This window comes from Lithobates pipiens, unplaced genomic scaffold, assembly GCF_037356315.1.
Source record: "Lithobates pipiens isolate NorthernLeopardFrog02 unplaced genomic scaffold, aLitPip1_a1.2 Scaffold_18, whole genome shotgun sequence".
Classification (NCBI taxonomy): Eukaryota; Metazoa; Chordata; class Amphibia; order Anura; family Ranidae; genus Lithobates; species Lithobates pipiens.
The window spans coordinates 580,202,685-580,226,613 of record NW_027507758.1 but is presented as its reverse complement, the minus strand read 5'-3'; the positions used below and the strand labels follow the sequence as shown (position 1 = coordinate 580,226,613).

The window sequence follows — 23,929 nt, the reverse complement described above, 5'->3', positions numbered from 1 at the left end:
ATTCAACGAGTCCAAAGCTCTCAGCGTAAGCATGGCACTGGCACCTTTCCCCCTAATGGAATATTGTCTCTTGGCCATGGAAGCCTGGTCGTGCTTTCTTTAATTGATTGCTTTTGTCCAATACTGCCTACGTGACTTTGGCTGAAGCCACAGATGCCACCACAAAAACGTGGCAATGCCTTGGCACATGTTATGAGGAGCACTCCGGCTTCCCATGTTGCTCACGGCGCTCGGTTCCAAGCTTCAACATCAAACACAAAAGCAAGGTGCCTCCCGTGAAACCAGGAAAGCTGCGTTTGGAGAATGCGGGCATCGATCCCGCTACCTCTCGCATGCAAAGCGAGCGCTCTGCCACTTGAGCTAATCCCCCTTTGCTCAAGTGTGTTGCTTGCGCTATGGCTGATCCCTGTCTTCTCCTGGGCTATGTGTAAAATATAGTCAGTTTTGCGAAATCCACAACCTGCTCTGGCCGCTAGACACCAGGAGAGCCACCCGCTTTCCTAGCGTAGAAGGTTTGCACCCCCCTTTTTTTTCCCTCCTACGACCTTTGACAACTGAGCCCCTTCAGAGGTATGGCCCCATGGGTTTCAATGATGTAATTGGGAGAAGGCTGGTTTCAAAAAGCACTCACACCGCCTAGTACATTCTCGACAAGAAACACCTTGTGCCTTGATGCACTCCACGGGGCTGGAAATTGGGGGAGAGCGCTGCAAACACAAAGAGCCCATAATTGCATTGGCCGGGAATCGAACCCGGGCCTCCCGCGTGGCAGGCGAGAATTCTACCACTGAACCACCAATGCTCCACGCCGGGCCACTTGCCACCACCCTCGCTCAGCTGGTCTAGGAGAGTCGAGCTCTCGCCCACGCTTGACTTGGGATTCGCTGGTCGAAAATCAATGGAAACGCCTAGTCGTCTACATTGTGACTTTGCCACATGGACCCACTCCCCGTGGGAATCGCTGGCAAACTACATCCACATGTGGTTGTTGAGGTTGGTCAGCGACAAGAGCAGAGTGGCGCAGCGGAAGCGTGCTGGGCCCATAACCCAGAGGTCGATGGATCGAAACCATCCTCTGCTACGTTGCCTTTTTCTATGCCAATCGATATTTGCTTGCGTGCGGGCCCAAAGGCCTTTCTTTCGCACACAAAGAGAAGTTGAACCTGATTCAGGTGATTCAACGAGTCCAAAGCTCTCAGCGTAAGCATGGCACTGGCACCTTTTGCGCTAATGAAATATTGTCTCTTGGCCATGGAGGCCTGCTCGTGCTTTGTTTACTAGATTGCTTTTGTCCAACACTGCCTACGTGACTTTGGCTGAAGCCACAGTTGCCACCACAAAAACGTGGCAACGCCTTGGCACGCGTTATGAGGAGGACTCCGGCTTCCCATGTTGCTCACGGCGCTCGGTTCCAAGCTTCAACATCAAACACAAAAGCAAGGTGTCTCCTGGCAAATCAGGAAAGCTGCATTTGGAGAATGCGGGCATCGATCCCGCTACCTCTCGCATGCTAAGCGAGCGCTCTACCATTTGAGCTAATCCCCCTTTGCTTGAGGTTGTTGCTTGTGCTATGGCTGATCCCTGTCCTCTCCTGGGCTATGTGTAAACTATAGGCAGTTTTGCTAAATCCACAACTTGCTCTGGCCGCTAGACACCAGGAGAGCCACTCCCCCAAGACCTTGGACAACTGAGCCCCTTCTGAAGTATGGCCCCATGGGTTTCAATGATGTCATTGGGAGAAGGTGGTTTCAAAAAGCACTCACACCGCCTAATACATTCTCGACAAGAAACACCTTGTGCCTTGAGGCATTCCATGGGGCTGGAAATTGGGGGAGAGAGCTACAAACACCAAGAGCCCATAATTGCATTGGCCGGGAATCGAACCCGGGCCTCCCGCGTGGCAGGCGAGAATTCTACCACTGAACCACCAATGCTCCACGCCGGGCCAGGCGCCACCACCCTCGCTCAGCTGGCCTAGGAGAGTCCAGCTCTCGCCCACGCTTGACTTGGGATTCGCTTGTCGAAATCCATGAGGATGGCCAGCGACAAGAGCAGAGTGGCGCAGCGGAAGCGTGCTGGGCCCATAACCCAGAGGTCGATGGATCGAAACCATCCTCTGCTACGTTGCCTTTTCCTATGCCAATCGATATTTGCTTGCGGGCCCAAAGGCCTTTCTTTCGCACACAAAGAGAAGTTGAACCTGATTCAGGTGATTCAACGAGTCCAAAGCTCTCAGCGTAAGCATGGCACTGGCACCTTTCCCCCTAATGGAATATTGTCTCTTGGCCATGGAAGCCTGGTCGTGCTTTCTTTAATTGATTGCTTTTGTCCAATACTGCCTACGTGACTTTGGCTGAAGCCACAGATGCCACCACAAAAACGTGGCAATGCCTTGGCACATGTTATGAGGAGCACTCCGGCTTCCCATGTTGCTCACGGCGCTCGGTTCCAAGCTTCAACATCAAACACAAAAGCAAGGTGCCTCCCGTGAAACCAGGAAAGCTGCGTTTGGAGAATGCGGGCATCGATCCCGCTACCTCTCGCATGCAAAGCAAGCGCTCTGCCACTTGAGCTAATCCCCCTTTGCTCGAGTGTGTTGCTTGCGCTATGGCTGATCCCTGTCCTCTCCTGGGCTATGTGTAAAATATAGTCAGTTTTGCGAAATCCACAACCTGCTCTGGCCGCTAGACACCAGGAGAGCCACCCGCTTTCCTAGCGTAGAAGGTTTGCACCCCCCTTTTTTTTCCCTCCTACGACCTTTGACAACTGAGCCCCTTCAGAGGTATGGCCCCATGGGTTTCAATGATGTAATTGGGAGAAGGCTGGTTTCAAAAAGCACTCACACCGCCTAGTACATTCTCGACAAGAAACACCTTGTGCCTTGATGCACTCCACGGGGCTGGAAATTGGGGGAGAGCGCTGCAAACACAAAGAGCCCATAATTGCATTGGCCGGGAATCGAACCCGGGCCTCCCGCGTGGCAGGCGAGAATTCTACCACTGAACCACCAATGCTCCACGCCGGGCCACTTGCCACCACCCTCGCTCAGCTGGTCTAGGAGAGTCCAGCTCTCGCCCACGCTTGACTTGGGATTCGCTGGTCGAAAATCAATGGAAACGCCTAGTCGTCTACATTGTGACTTTGCCACATGGACCCACTCCCCGTGGGAATCGCTGGCAAACTACATCCACATGTGGTTGTTGAGGTTGGTCAGCGACAAGAGCAGAGTGGCGCAGCGGAAGCGTGCTGGGCCCATAACCCAGAGGTCGATGGATCGAAACCATCCTCTGCTACGTTGCCCTTTACTATGCCAATCGATATTTGCTTGCGTGTGGGCCCAAAGGCCTTTCTTTCGCACACAAAGAGAAGTTGAACCTGATTCAGGTGATTCAACGAGTCCAAAGCTCTCAGCGTAAGCATGGCACTGGCACCTTTTGCGCTAATGAAATATTGTCTCTTGGCCATGGAGGCCTGCTCGTGCTTTGTTTACTAGATTGCTTTTGTCCAACACTGCCTACGTGACTTTGGCTGAAGCCACAGTTGCCACCACAAAAACGTGGCAACGCCTTGGCACGCGTTATGAGGAGGACTCCGGCTTCCCATGTTGCTCACGGCGCTCGGTTCCAAGCTTCAACATCAAACACAAAAGCAAGGTGTCTCCTGGCAAATCAGGAAAGCTGCATTTGGAGAATGCGGGCATCGATCCCACTACCTCTCGCATGCTAAGCGAGCGCTCTACCATTTGAGCTAATCCCCCTTTGCTTGAGGTTGTTGCTTGTGCTATGGCTGATCCCTGTCCTCTCCTGGGCTATGTGTAAACTATAGGCAGTTTTGCTAAATCCACAACTTGCTCTGGCCGCTAGACACCAGGAGAGCCACTCCCCCAAGACCTTGGACAACTGAGCCCCTTCTGAAGTATGGCCCCATGGGTTTCAATGATGTCATTGGGAGAAGGTGGTTTCAAAAAGCACTCACACCGCCTAATACATTCTCGACAAGAAACACCTTGTGCCTTGAGGCATTCCATGGGGCTGGAAATTGGGGGAGAGAGCTACAAACACCAAGAGCCCATAATTGCATTGGCCGGGAATCGAACCCGGGCCTCCCGCGTGGCAGGCGAGAATTCTACCACTGAACCACCAATGCTCCACGTCGGGCCAGGCGCCACCACCCTCGCTCAGCTGGCCTAGGAGAGTCCAGCTCTCGCCCACGCTTGACTTGGGATTCGCTTGTCGAAATCCATGAGGATGGTCAGCGACAAGAGCAGAGTGGCGCAGCGGAAGCGTGCTGGGCCCATAACCCAGAGGTCGATGGATCGAAACCATCCTCTGCTACGTTGCCTTTTCCTATGCCAATCGATATTTGCTTGCGGGCCCAAAGGCCTTTCTTTCGCACACAAAGAGAAGTTGAACCTGATTCAGGTGATTCAACGAGTCCAAAGCTCTCAGCGTAAGCATGGCACTGGCACCTTTCCCCCTAATGGAATATTGTCTCTTGGCCATGGAAGCCTGGTCGTGCTTTCTTTAATTGATTGCTTTTGTCCAATACTGCCTACGTGACTTTGGCTGAAGCCACAGATGCCACCACAAAAACGTGGCAATGCCTTGGCACATGTTATGAGGAGCACTCCGGCTTCCCATGTTGCTCACGGCGCTCGGTTCCAAGCTTCAACATCAAACACAAAAGCAAGGTGCCTCCCGTGAAACCAGGAAAGCTGCGTTTGGAGAATGCGGGCATCGATCCCGCTACCTCTCGCATGCAAAGCGAGCGCTCTGCCACTTGAGCTAATCCCCCTTTGCTCGAGTGTGTTGCTTGCGCTATGGCTGATCCCTGTCCTCTCCTGGGCTATGTGTAAAATATAGTCAGTTTTGCGAAATCCACAACCTGCTCTAGCCGCTAGACACCAGGAGAGCCACCCGCTTTCCTAGCGTAGAAGGTTTGCACCCCCCTTTTTTTTCCCTCCTACGACCTTTGACAACTGAGCCCCTTCAGAGGTATGGCCCCATGGGTTTCAATGATGTAATTGGGAGAAGGCTGGTTTCAAAAAGCACTCACACCGCCTAGTACATTCTCGACAAGAAACACCTTGTGCCTTGATGCACTCCACGGGGCTGGAAATTGGGGGAGAGCGCTGCAAACACAAAGAGCCCATAATTGCATTGGCCGGGAATCGAACCCGGGCCTCCCGCGTGGCAGGCGAGAATTCTACCACTGAACCACCAATGCTCCACGCCGGGCCACTTGCCACCACCCTCGCTCAGCTGGTCTAGGAGAGTCCAGCTCTCGCCCACGCTTGACTTGGGATTCGCTGGTCGAAAATCAATGGAAACGCCTAGTCGTCTACATTGTGACTTTGCCACATGGACCCACTCCCCGTGGGAATCGCTGGCAAACTACATCCACATGTGGTTGTTGAGGTTGGTCAGCGACAAGAGCAGAGTGGCGCAGCGGAAGCGTGCTGGGCCCATAACCCAGAGGTCGATGGATCGAAACCATCCTCTGCTACGTTGCCTTTTTCTATGCCAATCGATATTTGCTTGCGTGCGGGCCCAAAGGCCTTTCTTTCGCACACAAAGAGAAGTTGAACCTGATTCAGGTGATTCAACGAGTCCAAAGCTCTCAGCGTAAGCATGGCACTGGCACCTTTTGCGCTAATGAAATATTGTCTCTTGGCCATGGAGGCCTGCTCGTGCTTTGTTTACTAGATTGCTTTTGTCCAACACTGCCTACGTGACTTTGGCTGAAGCCACAGTTGCCACCACAAAAACGTGGCAACGCCTTGGCACGCGTTATGAGGAGGACTCCGGCTTCCCATGTTGCTCACGGCGCTCGGTTCCAAGCTTCAACATCAAACACAAAAGCAAGGTGTCTCCTGGCAAATCAGGAAAGCTGCATTTGGAGAATGCGGGCATCGATCCCGCTACCTCTCGCATGCTAAGCGAGCGCTCTACCATTTGAGCTAATCCCCCTTTGCTTGAGGTTGTTGCTTGTGCTATGGCTGATCCCTGTCCTCTCCTGGGCTATGTGTAAACTATAGGCAGTTTTGCTAAATCCACAACTTGCTCTGGCCGCTAGACACCAGGAGAGCCACTCCCCCAAGACCTTGGACAACTGAGCCCCTTCTGAAGTATGGCCCCATGGGTTTCAATGATGTCATTGGGAGAAGGTGGTTTCAAAAAGCACTCACACCGCCTAATACATTCTCGACAAGAAACACCTTGTGCCTTGAGGCATTCCATGGGGCTGGAAATTGGGGGAGAGAGCTACAAACACCAAGAGCCCATAATTGCATTGGCCGGGAATCGAACCCGGGCCTCCCGCGTGGCAGGCGAGAATTCTACCACTGAACCACCAATGCTCCACGCCGGGCCAGGCGCCACCACCCTCGCTCAGCTGGCCTAGGAGAGTCCAGCTCTCGCCCACGCTTGACTTGGGATTCGCTTGTCGAAATCCATGAGGATGGCCAGCGACAAGAGCAGAGTGGCGCAGCGGAAGCGTGCTGGGCCCATAACCCAGAGGTCGATGGATCGAAACCATCCTCTGCTACGTTGCCTTTTCCTATGCCAATCGATATTTGCTTGCGGGCCCAAAGGCCTTTCTTTCGCACACAAAGAGAAGTTGAACCTGATTCAGGTGATTCAACGAGTCCAAAGCTCTCAGCGTAAGCATGGCACTGGCACCTTTCCCCCTAATGGAATATTGTCTCTTGGCCATGGAAGCCTGGTCGTGCTTTCTTTAATTGATTGCTTTTGTCCAATACTGCCTACGTGACTTTGGCTGAAGCCACAGATGCCACCACAAAAACGTGGCAATGCCTTGGCACATGTTATGAGGAGCACTCCGGCTTCCCATGTTGCTCACGGCGCTCGGTTCCAAGCTTCAACATCAAACACAAAAGCAAGGTGCCTTCCGTGAAACCAGGAAAGCTGCGTTTGGAGAATGCGGGCATCGATCCCGCTACCTCTCGCATGCAAAGCGAGCGCTCTGCCACTTGAGCTAATCCCCCTTTGCTCGAGTGTGTTGCTTGCGCTATGGCTGATCCCTGTCCTCTCCTGGGCTATGTGTAAAATATAGTCAGTTTTGCGAAATCCACAACCTGCTCTGGCCGCTAGACACCAGGAGAGCCACCCGCTTTCCTAGCGTAGAAGGTTTGCACCCCCCTTTTTTTTCCCTCCTACGACCTTTGACAACTGAGCCCCTTCAGAGGTATGGCCCCATGGGTTTCAATGATGTAATTGGGAGAAGGCTGGTTTCAAAAAGCACTCACACCGCCTAGTACATTCTCGACAAGAAACACCTTGTGCCTTGATGCACTCCACGGGGCTGGAAATTGGGGGAGAGCGCTGCAAACACAAAGAGCCCATAATTGCATTGGCCGGGAATCGAACCCGGGCCTCCCGCGTGGCAGGCGAGAATTCTACCACTGAACCACCAATGCTCCACGCCGGGCCACTTGCCACCACCCTCGCTCAGCTGGTCTAGGAGAGTCCAGCTCTCGCCCACGCTTGACTTGGGATTCGCTGGTCGAAAATCAATGGAAACGCCTAGTCGTCTACATTGTGACTTTGCCACATGGACCCACTCCCCGTGGGAATCGCTGGCAAACTACATCCACATGTGGTTGTTGAGGTTGGTCAGCGACAAGAGCAGAGTGGCGCAGCGGAAGCGTGCTGGGCCCATAACCCAGAGGTCGATGGATCGAAACCATCCTCTGCTACGTTGCCTTTTTCTATGCCAATCGATATTTGCTTGCGTGCGGGCCCAAAGGCCTTTCTTTCGCACACAAAGAGAAGTTGAACCTGATTCAGGTGATTCAACGAGTCCAAAGCTCTCAGCGTAAGCATGGCACTGGCACCTTTTGCGCTAATGAAATATTGTCTCTTGGCCATGGAGGCCTGCTCGTGCTTTGTTTACTAGATTGCTTTTGTCCAACACTGCCTACGTGACTTTGGCTGAAGCCACAGTTGCCACCACAAAAACGTGGCAACGCCTTGGCACGCGTTATGAGGAGGACTCCGGCTTCCCATGTTGCTCACGGCGCTCGGTTCCAAGCTTCAACATCAAACACAAAAGCAAGGTGTCTCCTGGCAAATCAGGAAAGCTGCATTTGGAGAATGCGGGCATCGATCCCGCTACCTCTCGCATGCTAAGCGAGCGCTCTACCATTTGAGCTAATTCCCCTTTGCTTGAGGTTGTTGCTTGAGGTTGTTGCTTGTGCTATGGCTGATCCCTGTCCTCTCCTGGGCTATGTGTAAACTATAGGCAGTTTTGCTAAATCCACAACTTGCTCTGGCCGCTAGACACCAGGAGAGCCACTCCCCCAAGACCTTGGACAACTGAGCCCCTTCTGAAGTATGGCCCCATGGGTTTCAATGATGTCATTGGGAGAAGGTGGTTTCAAAAAGCACTCACACCGCCTAATACATTCTCGACAAGAAACACCTTGTGCCTTGAGGCATTCCATGGGGCTGGAAATTGGGGGAGAGAGCTACAAACACCAAGAGCCCATAATTGCATTGGCCGGGAATCGAACCCGGGCCTCCCGCGTGGCAGGCGAGAATTCTACCACTGAACCACCAATGCTCCACGCCGGGCCAGGCGCCACCACCCTCGCTCAGCTGGCCTAGGAGAGTCCAGCTCTCGCCCACGCTTGACTTGGGATTCGCTTGTCGAAATCCATGAGGATGGCCAGCGACAAGAGCAGAGTGGCGCAGCGGAAGCGTGCTGGGCCCATAACCCAGAGGTCGATGGATCGAAACCATCCTCTGCTACGTTGCCTTTTCCTATGCCAATCGATATTTGCTTGCGGGCCCAAAGGCCTTTCTTTCGCACACAAAGAGAAGTTGAACCTGATTCAGGTGATTCAACGAGTCCAAAGCTCTCAGCGTAAGCATGGCACTGGCACCTTTCCCCCTAATGGAATATTGTCTCTTGGCCATGGAAGCCTGGTCGTGCTTTCTTTAATTGATTGCTTTTGTCCAATACTGCCTACGTGACTTTGGCTGAAGCCACAGATGCCACCACAAAAACGTGGCAATGCCTTGGCACATGTTATGAGGAGCACTCCGGCTTCCCATGTTGCTCACGGCGCTCGGTTCCAAGCTTCAACATCAAACACAAAAGCAAGGTGCCTCCCGTGAAACCAGGAAAGCTGCATTTGGAGAATGCGGGCATCGATCCCGCTACCTCTCGCATGCAAAGCGAGCGCTCTGCCACTTGAGCTAATCCCCCTTTGCTCGAGTGTGTTGCTTGCGCTATGGCTGATCCCTGTCCTCTCCTGGGCTATGTGTAAAATATAGTCAGTTTTGCGAAATCCACAACCTGCTCTGGCCGCTAGACACCAGGAGAGCCACCCGCTTTCCTAGCGTAGAAGGTTTGCACCCCCCTTTTTTTTCCCTCCTACGACCTTTGACAACTGAGCCCCTTCAGAGGTATGGCCCCATGGGTTTCAATGATGTAATTGGGAGAAGGCTGGTTTCAAAAAGCACTCACACCGCCTAGTACATTCTCGACAAGAAACACCTTGTGCCTTGATGCACTCCACGGGGCTGGAAATTGGGGGAGAGCGCTGCAAACACAAAGAGCCCATAATTGCATTGGCCGGGAATCGAACCCGGGCCTCCCGCGTGGCAGGCGAGAATTCTACCACTGAACCACCAATGCTCCACGCCGGGCCACTTGCCACCACCCTCGCTCAGCTGGTCTAGGAGAGTCCAGCTCTCGCCCACGCTTGACTTGGGATTCGCTGGTCGAAAATCAATGGAAACGCCTAGTCGTCTACATTGTGACTTTGCCACATGGACCCACTCCCCGTGGGAATCGCTGGCAAACTACATCCACATGTGGTTGTTGAGGTTGGTCAGCGACAAGAGCAGAGTGGCGCAGCGGAAGCGTGCTGGGCCCATAACCCAGAGGTCGATGGATCGAAACCATCCTCTGCTACGTTGCCTTTTTCTATGCCAATCGATATTTGCTTGCGTGCGGGCCCAAAGGCCTTTCTTTCGCACACAAAGAGAAGTTGAACCTGATTCAGGTGATTCAACGAGTCCAAAGCTCTCAGCGTAAGCATGGCACTGGCACCTTTTGCGCTAATGAAATATTGTCTCTTGGCCATGGAGGCCTGCTCGTGCTTTGTTTACTAGATTGCTTTTGTCCAACACTGCCTACGTGACTTTGGCTGAAGCCACAGTTGCCACCACAAAAACGTGGCAACGCCTTGGCACGCGTTATGAGGAGGACTCCGGCTTCCCATGTTGCTCACGGCGCTCGGTTCCAAGCTTCAACATCAAACACAAAAGCAAGGTGTCTCCTGGCAAATCAGGAAAGCTGCATTTGGAGAATGCGGGCATCGATCCCGCTACCTCTCGCATGCTAAGCGAGCGCTCTACCATTTGAGCTAATTCCCCTTTGCTTGAGGTTGTTGCTTGAGGTTGTTGCTTGTGCTATGGCTGATCCCTGTCCTCTCCTGGGCTATGTGTAAACTATAGGCAGTTTTGCTAAATCCACAACTTGCTCTGGCCGCTAGACACCAGGAGAGCCACTCCCCCAAGACCTTGGACAACTGAGCCCCTTCTGAAGTATGGCCCCATGGGTTTCAATGATGTCATTGGGAGAAGGTGGTTTCAAAAAGCACTCACACCGCCTAATACATTCTCGACAAGAAACACCTTGTGCCTTGAGGCATTCCATGGGGCTGGAAATTGGGGGAGAGAGCTACAAACACCAAGAGCCCATAATTGCATTGGCCGGGAATCGAACCCGGGCCTCCCGCGTGGCAGGCGAGAATTCTACCACTGAACCACCAATGCTCCACGCCGGGCCAGGCGCCACCACCCTCGCTCAGCTGGCCTAGGAGAGTCCAGCTCTCGCCCACGCTTGACTTGGGATTCGCTTGTCGAAATCCATGAGGATGGCCAGCGACAAGAGCAGAGTGGCGCAGCGGAAGCGTGCTGGGCCCATAACCCAGAGGTCGATGGATCGAAACCATCCTCTGCTACGTTGCCTTTTCCTATGCCAATCGATATTTGCTTGCGGGCCCAAAGGCCTTTCTTTCGCACACAAAGAGAAGTTGAACCTGATTCAGGTGATTCAACGAGTCCAAAGCTCTCAGCGTAAGCATGGCACTGGCACCTTTCCCCCTAATGGAATATTGTCTCTTGGCCATGGAAGCCTGGTCGTGCTTTCTTTAATTGATTGCTTTTGTCCAATACTGCCTACGTGACTTTGGCTGAAGCCACAGATGCCACCACAAAAACGTGGCAATGCCTTGGCACATGTTATGAGGAGCACTCCGGCTTCCCATGTTGCTCACGGCGCTCGGTTCCAAGCTTCAACATCAAACACAAAAGCAAGGTGCCTCCCGTGAAACCAGGAAAGCTGCATTTGGAGAATGCGGGCATCGATCCCGCTACCTCTCGCATGCAAAGCGAGCGCTCTGCCACTTGAGCTAATCCCCCTTTGCTCGAGTGTGTTGCTTGCGCTATGGCTGATCCCTGTCCTCTCCTGGGCTATGTGTAAAATATAGTCAGTTTTGCGAAATCCACAACCTGCTCTGGCCGCTAGACACCAGGAGAGCCACCCGCTTTCCTAGCGTAGAAGGTTTGCACCCCCCTTTTTTTTCCCTCCTACGACCTTTGACAACTGAGCCCCTTCAGAGGTATGGCCCCATGGGTTTCAATGATGTAATTGGGAGAAGGCTGGTTTCAAAAAGCACTCACACCGCCTAGTACATTCTCGACAAGAAACACCTTGTGCCTTGATGCACTCCACGGGGCTGGAAATTGGGGGAGAGCGCTGCAAACACAAAGAGCCCATAATTGCATTGGCCGGGAATCGAACCCGGGCCTCCCGCGTGGCAGGCGAGAATTCTACCACTTAACCACCAATGCTCCACGCCGGGCCACTTGCCACCACCCTCGCTCAGCTGGTCTAGGAGAGTACAGCTCTCGCCCACGCTTGACTTGGGATTCGCTGGTCGAAAATCAATGGAAACGCCTAGTCGTCTACATTGTGACTTTGCCACATGGACCCACTCCCCGTGGGAATCGCTGGCAAACTACATCCACATGTGGTTGTTGAGGTTGGTCAGCGACAAGAGCAGAGTGGCGCAGCGGAAGCGTGCTGGGCCCATAACCCAGAGGTCGATGGATCGAAACCATCCTCTGCTACGTTGCCTTTTTCTATGCCAATCGATATTTGCTTGCGTGCGGGCCCAAAGGCCTTTCTTTCGCACACAAAGAGAAGTTGAACCTGATTCAGGTGATTCAACGAGTCCAAAGCTCTCAGCGTAAGCATGGCACTGGCACCTTTTGCGCTAATGAAATATTGTCTCTTGGCCATGGAGGCCTGCTCGTGCTTTGTTTACTAGATTGCTTTTGTCCAACACTGCCTACGTGACTTTGGCTGAAGCCACAGTTGCCACCACAAAAACGTGGCAACGCCTTGGCACGCGTTATGAGGAGGACTCCGGCTTCCCATGTTGCTCACGGCGCTCGGTTCCAAGCTTCAACATCAAACACAAAAGCAAGGTGTCTCCTGGCAAATCAGGAAAGCTGCATTTGGAGAATGCGGGCATCGATCCCGCTACCTCTCGCATGCTAAGCGAGCGCTCTACCATTTGAGCTAATCCCCCTTTGCTTGAGGTTGTTGCTTGTGCTATGGCTGATCCCTGTCCTCTCCTGGGCTATGTGTAAACTATAGGCAGTTTTGCTAAATCCACAACTTGCTCTGGCCGCTAGACACCAGGAGAGCCACTCCCCCAAGACCTTGGACAACTGAGCCCCTTCTGAAGTATGGCCCCATGGGTTTCAATGATGTCATTGGGAGAAGGTGGTTTCAAAAAGCACTCACACCGCCTAATACATTCTCGACAAGAAACACCTTGTGCCTTGAGGCATTCCATGGGGCTGGAAATTGGGGGAGAGAGCTACAAACACCAAGAGCCCATAATTGCATTGGCCGGGAATCGAACCCGGGCCTCCCGCGTGGCAGGCGAGAATTCTACCACTGAACCACCAATGCTCCACGCCGGGCCAGGCGCCACCACCCTCGCTCAGCTGGCCTAGGAGAGTCCAGCTCTCGCCCACGCTTGACTTGGGATTCGCTTGTCGAAATCCATGAGGATGGTCAGCGACAAGAGCAGAGTGGCGCAGCGGAAGCGTGCTGGGCCCATAACCCAGAGGTCGATGGATCGAAACCATCCTCTGCTACGTTGCCTTTTCCTATGCCAATCGATATTTGCTTGCGGGCCCAAAGGCCTTTCTTTCGCACACAAAGAGAAGTTGAACCTGATTCAGGTGATTCAACGAGTCCAAAGCTCTCAGCGTAAGCATGGCACTGGCACCTTTCCCCCTAATGGAATATTGTCTCTTGGCCATGGAAGCCTGGTCGTGCTTTCTTTAATTGATTGCTTTTGTCCAATACTGCCTACGTGACTTTGGCTGAAGCCACAGATGCCACCACAAAAACGTGGCAATGCCTTGGCACATGTTATGAGGAGCACTCCGGCTTCCCATGTTGCTCACGGCGCTCGGTTCCAAGCTTCAACATCAAACACAAAAGCAAGGTGCCTCCCGTGAAACCAGGAAAGCTGCGTTTGGAGAATGCGGGCATCGATCCCGCTACCTCTCGCATGCAAAGCGAGCGCTCTGCCACTTGAGCTAATCCCCCTTTGCTCGAGTGTGTTGCTTGCGCTATGGCTGATCCCTGTCCTCTCCTGGGCTATGTGTAAAATATAGTCAGTTTTGCGAAATCCACAACCTGCTCTGGCCGCTAGACACCAGGAGAGCCACCCGCTTTCCTAGCGTAGAAGGTTTGCACCCCCCTTTTTTTTCCCTCCTACGACCTTTGACAACTGAGCCCCTTCAGAGGTATGGCCCCATGGGTTTCAATGATGTAATTGGGAGAAGGCTGGTTTCAAAAAGCACTCACACCGCCTAGTACATTCTCGACAAGAAACACCTTGTGCCTTGATGCACTCCACGGGGCTGGAAATTGGGGGAGAGCGCTGCAAACACAAAGAGCCCATAATTGCATTGGCCGGGAATCGAACCCGGGCCTCCCGCGTGGCAGGCGAGAATTCTACCACTGAACCACCAATGCTCCACGCCGGGCCACTTGCCACCACCCTCGCTCAGCTGGTCTAGGAGAGTCCAGCTCTCGCCCACGCTTGACTTGGGATTCGCTGGTCGAAAATCAATGGAAACGCCTAGTCGTCTACATTGTGACTTTGCCACATGGACCCACTCCCCGTGGGAATCGCTGGCAAACTACATCCACATGTGGTTGTTGAGGTTGGTCAGCGACAAGAGCAGAGTGGCGCAGCGGAAGCGTGCTGGGCCCATAACCCAGAGGTCGATGGATCGAAACCATCCTCTGCTACGTTGCCTTTTTCTATGCCAATCGATATTTGCTTGCGTGCGGGCCCAAAGGCCTTTCTTTCGCACACAAAGAGAAGTTGAACCTGATTCAGGTGATTCAACGAGTCCAAAGCTCTCAGCGTAAGCATGGCACTGGCACCTTTTGCGCTAATGAAATATTGTCTCTTGGCCATGGAGGCCTGCTCGTGCTTTGTTTACTAGATTGCTTTTGTCCAACACTGCCTACGTGACTTTGGCTGAAGCCACAGTTGCCACCACAAAAACGTGGCAACGCCTTGGCACGCGTTATGAGGAGGACTCCGGCTTCCCATGTTGCTCACGGCGCTCGGTTCCAAGCTTCAACATCAAACACAAAAGCAAGGTGTCTCCTGGCAAATCAGGAAAGCTGCATTTGGAGAATGCGGGCATCGATCCCGCTACCTCTCGCATGCTAAGCGAGCGCTCTACCATTTGAGCTAATCCCCCTTTGCTTGAGGTTGTTGCTTGTGCTATGGCTGATCCCTGTCCTCTCCTGGGCTATGTGTAAACTATAGGCAGTTTTGCTAAATCCACAACTTGCTCTGGCCGCTAGACACCAGGAGAGCCACTCCCCCAAGACCTTGGACAACTGAGCCCCTTCTGAAGTATGGCCCCATGGGTTTCAATGATGTCATTGGGAGAAGGTGGTTTCAAAAAGCACTCACACCGCCTAATACATTCTCGACAAGAAACACCTTGTGCCTTGAGGCATTCCATGGGGCTGGAAATTGGGGGAGAGAGCTACAAACACCAAGAGCCCATAATTGCATTGGCCGGGAATCGAACCCGGGCCTCCCGCGTGGCAGGCGAGAATTCTACCACTGAACCACCAATGCTCCACGCCGGGCCAGGCGCCACCACCCTCGCTCAGCTGGCCTAGGAGAGTCCAGCTCTCGCCCACGCTTGACTTGGGATTCGCTTGTCGAAATCCATGAGGATGGCCAGCGACAAGAGCAGAGTGGCGCAGCGGAAGCGTGCTGGGCCCATAACCCAGAGGTTGATGGATCGAAACCATCCTCTGCTACGTTGCCTTTTCCTATGCCAATCGATATTTGCTTGCGGGCCCAAAGGCCTTTCTTTCGCACACAAAGAGAAGTTGAACCTGATTCAGGTGATTCAACGAGTCCAAAGCTCTCAGCGTAAGCATGGCACTGGCACCTTTCCCCCTAATGGAATATTGTCTCTTGGCCATGGAAGCCTGGTCGTGCTTTCTTTAATTGATTGCTTTTGTCCAATACTGCCTACGTGACTTTGGCTGAAGCCACAGATGCCACCACAAAAACGTGGCAATGCCTTGGCACATGTTATGAGGAGCACTCCGGCTTCCCATGTTGCTCACGGCGCTCGGTTCCAAGCTTCAACATCAAACGCAAAAGCAAGGTGCCTCCCGTGAAACCAGGAAAGCTGCGTTTGGAGAATGCGGGCATCGATCCCGCTACCTCTCGCATGCAAAGCGAGCGCTCTGCCACTTGAGCTAATCCCCCTTTGCTCGAGTGTGTTGCTTGCGCTATGGCTGATCCCTGTCCTCTCCTGGGCTATGTGTAAAATATAGTCAGTTTTGCGAAATCCACAACCTGCTCTGGCCGCTAGACACCAGGAGAGCCACCCGCTTTCCTAGCGTAGAAGGTTTGCACCCCCCTTTTTTTTCCCTCCTACGACCTTTGACAACTGAGCCCCTTCAGAGGTATGGCCCCATGGGTTTCAATGATGTAATTGGGAGAAGGCTGGTTTCAAAAAGCACTCACACCGCCTAGTACATTCTCGACAAGAAACACCTTGTGCCTTGATGCACTCCACGGGGCTGGAAATTGGGGGAGAGCGCTGCAAACACAAAGAGCCCATAATTGCATTGGCCGGGAATCGAACCCGGGCCTCCCGCGTGGCAGGCGAGAATTCTACCACTGAACCACCAATGCTCCACGCCGGGCCACTTGCCACCACCCTCGCTCAGCTGGTCTAGGAGAGTCCAGCTCTCGCCCACGCTTGACTTGGGATTCGCTGGTCGAAAATCAATGGAAACGCCTAGTCGTCTACATTGTGACTTTGCCACATGGACCCACTCCCCGTGGGAATCGCTGGCAAACTACATCCACATGTGGTTGTTGAGGTTGGTCAGCGACAAGAGCAGAGTGGCGCAGCGGAAGCGTGCTGGGCCCATAACCCAGAGGTCGATGGATCGAAACCATCCTCTGCTACGTTGCCCTTTCCTATGCCAATCGATATTTGCTTGCGTGCGGGCCCAAAGGCCTTTCTTTCGCACACAAAGAGAAGTTGAACCTGATTCAGGTGATTCAACGAGTCCAAAGCTCTCAGCGTAAGCATGGCACTGGCACCTTTTGCGCTAATGAAATATTGTCTCTTGGCCATGGAGGCCTGCTCGTGCTTTGTTTACTAGATTGCTTTTGTCCAACACTGCCTACGTGACTTTGGCTGAAGCCACAGTTGCCACCACAAAAACGTGGCAACGCCTTGGCACGCGTTATGAGGAGGACTCCGGCTTCCCATGTTGCTCACGGCGCTCGGTTCCAAGCTTCAACATCAAACACAAAAGCAAGGTGTCTCCTGGCAAATCAGGAAAGCTGCATTTGGAGAATGCGGGCATCGATCCCGCTACCTCTCGCATGCTAAGCGAGCGCTCTACCATTTGAGCTAATCCCCCTTTGCTTGAGGTTGTTGCTTGTGCTATGGCTGATCCCTGTCCTCTCCTGGGCTATGTGTAAACTATAGGCAGTTTTGCTAAATCCACAACTTGCTCTGGCCGCTAGACACCAGGAGAGCCACTCCCCCAAGACCTTGGACAACTGAGCCCCTTCTGAAGTATGGCCCCATGGGTTTCAATGATGTCATTGGGAGAAGGTGGTTTCAAAAAGCACTCACACCGCCTAATACATTCTCGACAAGAAACACCTTGTGCCTTGAGGCATTCCATGGGGCTGGAAATTGGGGGAGAGATCTACAAACACCAAGAGCCCATAATTGCATTGGCCGGGAATCGAACCCGGGCCTCCCGCGTGGCAGGCGAGAATTCTACCACTGAACCACCAATGCTCCACGCCGGGCCAGGCGCCACCACCCTCGCTCAGCTGGCCTAGGAGAGTCCAGCTCTCGCCCACGCTTGACTTGGGATTCGCTTGTCGAAATCCATGAGGATGGTCAGCGACAAGAGCAGAGTGGCGCAGCGGAAGCGTGCTGGGCCCATAACCCAGAGGTCGATGGATCGAAACCATCCTCTGCTACGTTGCCTTTTCCTATGCCAATCGATATTTGCTTGCGGGCCCAAAGGCCTTTCTTTCGCACACAAAGAGAAGTTGAACCTGATTCAGGTGATTCAACGAGTCCAAAGCTCTCAGCGTAAGCATGGCACTGGCACCTTTCCCCCTAATGGAATATTGTCTCTTGGCCATGGAAGCCTGGTCGTGCTTTCTTTAATTGATTGCTTTTGTCCAATACTGCCTACGTGACTTTGGCTGAAGCCACAGATGCCACCACAAAAACGTGGCAATGCCTTGGCACATGTTATGAGGAGCACTCCGGCTTCCCATGTTGCTCACGGCGCTCGGTTCCAAGCTTCAACATCAAACACAAAAGCAAGGTGCCTCCCGTGAAACCAGGAAAGCTGCGTTTGGAGAATGCGGGCATCGATCCCGCTACCTCTCGCATGCAAAGCGAGCGCTCTGCCACTTGAGCTAATCCCCCTTTGCTCGAGTGTGTTGCTTGCGCTATGGCTGATCCCTGTCCTCTCCTGGGCTATGTGTAAAATATAGTCAGTTTTGCGAAATCCACAACCTGCTCTGGCCGCTAGACACCAGGAGAGCCACCCGCTTTCCTAGCGTAGAAGGTTTGCACCCCCCTTTTTTTTCCCTCCTACGACCTTTGACAACTGAGCCCCTTCAGAGGTATGGCCCCATGGGTTTCAATGATGTAATTGGGAGAAGGCTGGTTTCAAAAAGCACTCACACCGCCTAGTACATTCTCGACAAGAAACACCTTGTGCCTTGATGCACTCCACGGGGCTGGAAATTGGGGGAGAGCGCTGCAAACACAAAGAGCCCATAATTGCATTGGCCGGGAATCGAACCCGGGCCTCCCGCGTGGCAGGCGAGAATTCTACCACTGAACCACCAATGCTCCACGCCGGGCCACTTGCCACCACCCTCGCTCAGCTGGTCTAGGAGAGTCCAGCTCTCGCCCACGCTTGACTTGGGATTCGCTGGTCGAAAATCAATGGAAACGCCTAGTCGTCTACATTGTGACTTTGCCACATGGACCCACTCCCCGTGGGAATCGCTGGCAAACTACATCCACATGTGGTTGTTGAGGTTGGTCAGCGACAAGAGCAGAGTGGCGCAGCGGAAGCGTGCTGGGCCCATAACCCAGAGGTCGATGGATCGAAACCATCCTCTGCTACGTTGCCTTTTTCTATGCCAATCGATATTTGCTTGCGTGCGGGCCCAAAGGCCTTTCTTTCGCACACAAAGAGAAGTTGAACCTGATTCAGGTGATTCAACGAGTCCAAAGCTCTCAGCGTAAGCATGGCACTGGCACCTTTTGCGCTAATGAAATATTGTCTCTTGGCCATGGAGGCCTGCTCGTGCTTTGTTTACTAGATTGCTTTTGTCCAACACTGCCTACGTGACTTTGGCTGAAGCCACAGTTGCCACCACAAAAACGTGGCAACGCCTTGGCACGCGTTATGAGGAGGACTCCGGCTTCCCATGTTGCTCACGGCGCTCGGTTCCAAGCTTCAACATCAAACACAAAAGCAAGGTGTCTCCTGGCAAATCAGGAAAGCTGCATTTGGAGAATGCGGGCATCGATCCCGCTACCTCTCGCATGCTAAGCGAGCGCTCTACCATTTGAGCTAATCCCCCTTTGCTTGAGGTTGTTGCTTGTGCTATGGCTGATCCCTGTCCTCTCCTGGGCTATGTGTAAACTATAGGCAGTTTTGCTAAATCCACAACTTGCTCTGGCCGCTAGACACCAGGAGAGCCACTCCCCCAAGACCTTGGACAACTGAGCCCCTTCTGAAGTATGGCCCCATGGGTTTCAATGATGTCATTGGGAGAAGGTGGTTTCAAAAAGCACTCACACCGCCTAATACATTCTCGACAAGAAACACCTTGTGCCTTGAGGCATTCCATGGGGCTGGAAATTGGGGGAGAGAGCTACAAACACCAAGAGCCCATAATTGCATTGGCCGGGAATCGAACCCGGGCCTCCCGCGTGGCAGGCGAGAATTCTACCACTGAACCACCAATGCTCCACGCCGGGCCAGGCGCCACCACCCTCGCTCAGCTGGCCTAGGAGAGTCCAGCTCTCGCCCACGCTTGACTTGGGATTCGCTTGTCGAAATCCATGAGGATGGCCAGCGACAAGAGCAGAGTGGCGCAGCGGAAGCGTGCTGGGCCCATAACCCAGAGGTTGATGGATCGAAACCATCCTCTGCTACGTTGCCTTTTCCTATGCCAATCGATATTTGCTTGCGGGCCCAAAGGCCTTTCTTTCGCACACAAAGAGAAGTTGAACCTGATTCAGGTGATTCAACGAGTCCAAAGCTCTCAGCGTAAGCATGGCACTGGCACCTTTCCCCCTAATGGAATATTGTCTCTTGGCCATGGAAGCCTGGTCGTGCTTTCTTTAATTGATTGCTTTTGTCCAATACTGCCTACGTGACTTTGGCTGAAGCCACAGATGCCACCACAAAAACGTGGCAATGCCTTGGCACATGTTATGAGGAGCACTCCGGCTTCCCATGTTGCTCACGGCGCTCGGTTCCAAGCTTCAACATCAAACACAAAAGCAAGGTGCCTCCCGTGAAACCAGGAAAGCTGCGTTTGGAGAATGCGGGCATCGATCCCGCTACCTCTCGCATGCAAAGCGAGCGCTCTGCCACTTGAGCTAATCCCCCTTTGCTCGAGTGTGTTGCTTGCGCTATGGCTGATCCCTGTCCTCTCCTGGGCTATGTGTAAAATATAGTCAGTTTTGCGAAATACACAACCTGCTCTGGCCGCTAGACACCAGGAGAGCCACCCGCTTTCCTAGCGTAGAAGGTTTGCACCCCCCTTTTTTTTCCCTCCTACGACCTTTGACAACTGAGCCCCTTCAGAGGTATGGCCCCATGGGTTTCAATGATGTAATTGGGAGAAGGCTGGTTTCAAAAAGCACTCACACCGCCTAGTACATTCTCGACAAGAAACACCTTGTGCCTTGATGCACTCCACGGGGCTGGAAATTGGGGGAGAGCGCTGCAAACACAAAGAGCCCATAATTGCATTGGCCGGGAATCGAACCCGGGCCTCCCGCGTGGCAGGCGAGAATTCTACCACTGAACCACCAATGCTCCACGCCGGGCCACTTGCCACCACCCTCGCTCAGCTGGTCTAGGAGAGTCCAGCTCTCGCCCACGCTTGACTTGGGATTCGCTGGTCGAAAATCAATGGAAACGCCTAGTCGTCTACATTGTGACTTTGCCACATGGACCCACTCCCCGTGGGAATCGCTGGCAAACTACATCCACATGTGGTTGTTGAGGTTGGTCAGCGACAAGAGCAGAGTGGCGCAGCGGAAGCGTGCTGGGCCCATAACCCAGAGGTCGATGGATCGAAACCATCCTCTGCTACGTTGCCCTTTCCTATGCCAATCGATATTTGCTTGCGTGCGGGCCCAAAGGCCTTTCTTTCGCACACAAAGAGAAGTTGAACCTGATTCAGGTGATTCAACGAGTCCAAAGCTCTCAGCGTAAGCATGGCACTGGCACCTTTTGCGCTAATGAAATATTGTCTCTTGGCCATGGAGGCCTGCTCTGCTTTGTTTACTAGATTGCTTTTGTCCAACACTGCCTACGTGACTTTGGCTGAAGCCACAGTTGCCACCACAAAAACGTGGCAACGCCTTGGCACGCGTTATGAGGAGGACTTCGGCTTCCCATGTTGCTCACGGCGCTCGGTTCCAAGCTTCAACATCAAACACAAAAGCAAGGTGTCTCCTGGCAAATCAGGAAAGCTGCATTTGGAGAATGCGGGCATCGATCCCGCTACCTCTCGCATGCTAAGCGAGCGCTCTACCATTTGAGCTAATCCCCCTTTGCTTGAGGTTGTTGCTTGTGCTATGGCTGATCCCTGTCCTCTCCTGGGCTATGTGTAAACTATAGGCAGTTTTGCTAAATCCACAACTTGCTCTGGCCGCTAGACACCAGGAGAGCCACTCCCCCAAGACCTTGGACAACTGAGCCCCTTCTGAAGTATGGCCCCATGGGTTTCAATGATGTCATTGGGAGAAGGTGGTTTCAAAAAGCACTCACACCGCCTAATACATTCTCGACAAGAAACACCTTGTGCCTTGAGGCATTCCATGGGGCTGGAAATTGGGGGAGAGAGCTACAAACACCAAGAGCCCATAATTGCATTGGCCGGGAATCGAACCCGGGCCTCCCGCGTGGCAGGCGAGAATTCTACCACTGAACCACCAATGCTGCACGCCGGGCCAGGCGCCACCACCCTCGCTCAGCTGGCCTAGGAGAGTCCAGCTCTCGCCCACGCTTGACTTGGGATTCGCTTGTCGAAATCCATGAGGATGGCCAGCGACAAGAGCAGAGTGGCGCAGCGGAAGCGTGCTGGGCCCATAACCCAGAGGTCGATGGATCGAAACCATCCTCTGCTACGTTGCCTTTTCCTATGCCAATCGATATTTGCTTGCGGGCCCAAAGGCCTTTCTTTCGCACACAAAGAGAAGTTGAACCTGATTCAGGTGATTCAACGAGTCCAAAGCTCTCAGCGTAAGCATGGCACTGGCACCTTTCCCCCTAATGGAATATTGTCTCTTGGCCATGGAAGCCTGGTCGTGCTTTCTTTAATTGATTGCTTTTGTCCAATACTGCCTACGTGACTTTGGCTGAAGCCACAGATGCCACCACAAAAACGTGGCAATGCCTTGGCACATGTTATGAGGAGCACTCCGGCTTCCCATGTTGCTCACGGCGCTCGGTTCCAAGCTTCAACATCAAACACAAAAGCAAGGTGCCTCCCGTGAAACCAGGAAAGCTGCGTTTGGAGAATGCGGGCATCGATCCCGCTACCTCTCGCATGCAAAGCGAGCGCTCTGCCACTTGAGCTAATCCCCCTTTGCTCGAGTGTGTTGCTTGCGCTATGGCTGATCCCTGTCCTCTCCTGGGCTATGTGTAAAATATAGTCAGTTTTGCGAAATCCACAACCTGCTCTGGCCGCTAGACACCAGGAGAGCCACCCGCTTTCCTAGCGTAGAAGGTTTGCACCCCCCTTTTTTTTCCCTCCTACGACCTTTGACAACTGAGCCCCTTCAGAGGTATGGCCCCATGGGTTTCAATGATGTAATTGGGAGAAGGCTGGTTTCAAAAAGCACTCACACCGCCTAGTACATTCTCGACAAGAAACACCTTGTGCCTTGATGCACTCCACGGGGCTGGAAATTGGGGGAGAGCGCTGCAAACACAAAGAGCCCATAATTGCATTGGCCGGGAATCGAACCCGGGCCTCCCGCGTGGCAGGCGAGATTTCTACCACTGAACCACCAATGCTCCACGCCGGGCCACTTGCCACCACCCTCGCTCAGCTGGTCTAGGAGAGTCCAGCTCTCGCCCACGCTTGACTTGGGATTCGCTGGTCGAAAATCAATGGAAACGCCTAGTCGTCTACATTGTGACTTTGCCACATGGACCCACTCCCCGTGGGAATCGCTGGCAAACTACATCCACATGTGGTTGTTGAGGTTGGTCAGCGACAAGAGCAGAGTGGCGCAGCGGAAGCGTGCTGGGCCCATAACCCAGAGGTCGATGGATCGAAACCATCCTCTGCTACGTTGCCTTTTTCTATGCCAATCGATATTTGCTTGCGTGCGGGCCCAAAGGCCTTTCTTTCGCACACAAAGAGAAGTTGAACCTGATTCAGGTGATTCAACGAGTCCAAAGCTCTCAGCGTAAGCATGGCACTGGCACCTTTTGCGCTAATGAAATATTGTCTCTTGGCCATGGAGGCCTGCTCGTGCTTTGTTTACTAGATTGCTTTTGTCCAACACTGCCTACGTGACTTTGGCTGAAGCCACAGTTGCCACCACAAAAACGTGGCAACGCCTTGGCACGCGTTATGAGGAGGACTCCGGCTTCCCATGTTGCTCACGGCGCTCGGTTCCAAGCTTCAACATCAAACACAAAAGCAAGGTGTCTCCTGGCAAATCAGGAAAGCTGCATTTGGAGAATGCGGGCATCGATCCCGCTACCTCTCGCATGCTAAGCGAGCGCTCTACCATTTGAGCTAATCCCCCTTTGCTTGAGGTTGTTGCTTGTGCTATGGCTGATCCCTGTCCTCTCCTGGGCTATGTGTAAACTATAGGCAGTTTTGCTAAATCCACAACTTGCTCTGGCCGCTAGACACCAGGAGAGCCACTCCCCCAAGACCTTGGACAACTGAGCCCCTTCTGAAGTATGGCCCCATGGGTTTCAATGATGTCATTGGGAGAAGGTGGTTTCAAAAAGCACTCACACCGCCTAATACATTCTCGAC

The 23,929-nt window shown here is 53.2% G+C and overlaps 10 non-coding genes across 10 annotated transcripts; all 10 read right to left on the bottom strand.

Moving 5' to 3' along the window:
* Positions 1-1,472: 1,472 nt before the first annotated feature.
* On the bottom strand, positions 1,473-1,545 carry TRNAA-AGC (transfer RNA alanine (anticodon AGC)). Its single transcript has one exon. It is a non-coding gene; the product is annotated as a tRNA-Ala (tRNA).
* A 4,351-nt stretch (positions 1,546-5,896) lies between these two features.
* Positions 5,897-5,969, bottom strand: TRNAA-AGC (transfer RNA alanine (anticodon AGC)). The gene has a single exon. It is a non-coding gene; the product is annotated as a tRNA-Ala (tRNA).
* Positions 5,970-8,108: 2,139 nt separating this feature from the next.
* Positions 8,109-8,181, bottom strand: TRNAA-AGC (transfer RNA alanine (anticodon AGC)). The gene has a single exon. It is a non-coding gene; the product is annotated as a tRNA-Ala (tRNA).
* A 2,152-nt stretch (positions 8,182-10,333) lies between these two features.
* Positions 10,334-10,406, bottom strand: TRNAA-AGC (transfer RNA alanine (anticodon AGC)). Its single transcript has one exon. It is a non-coding gene; the product is annotated as a tRNA-Ala (tRNA).
* A 2,152-nt stretch (positions 10,407-12,558) lies between these two features.
* Positions 12,559-12,631, bottom strand: TRNAA-AGC (transfer RNA alanine (anticodon AGC)). Its single transcript has one exon. It is a non-coding gene; the product is annotated as a tRNA-Ala (tRNA).
* A 2,139-nt stretch (positions 12,632-14,770) lies between these two features.
* On the bottom strand, positions 14,771-14,843 carry TRNAA-AGC (transfer RNA alanine (anticodon AGC)). Its single transcript has one exon. It is a non-coding gene; the product is annotated as a tRNA-Ala (tRNA).
* Positions 14,844-16,982: 2,139 nt separating this feature from the next.
* TRNAA-AGC (transfer RNA alanine (anticodon AGC)) lies at positions 16,983-17,055 on the bottom strand. The gene has a single exon. It is a non-coding gene; the product is annotated as a tRNA-Ala (tRNA).
* Positions 17,056-19,194: 2,139 nt separating this feature from the next.
* On the bottom strand, positions 19,195-19,267 carry TRNAA-AGC (transfer RNA alanine (anticodon AGC)). The gene has a single exon. It is a non-coding gene; the product is annotated as a tRNA-Ala (tRNA).
* Positions 19,268-21,405: 2,138 nt separating this feature from the next.
* On the bottom strand, positions 21,406-21,478 carry TRNAA-AGC (transfer RNA alanine (anticodon AGC)). The gene has a single exon. It is a non-coding gene; the product is annotated as a tRNA-Ala (tRNA).
* Positions 21,479-23,617: 2,139 nt separating this feature from the next.
* Positions 23,618-23,690, bottom strand: TRNAA-AGC (transfer RNA alanine (anticodon AGC)). Its single transcript has one exon. It is a non-coding gene; the product is annotated as a tRNA-Ala (tRNA).
* Positions 23,691-23,929: the final 239 nt, after the last annotated feature.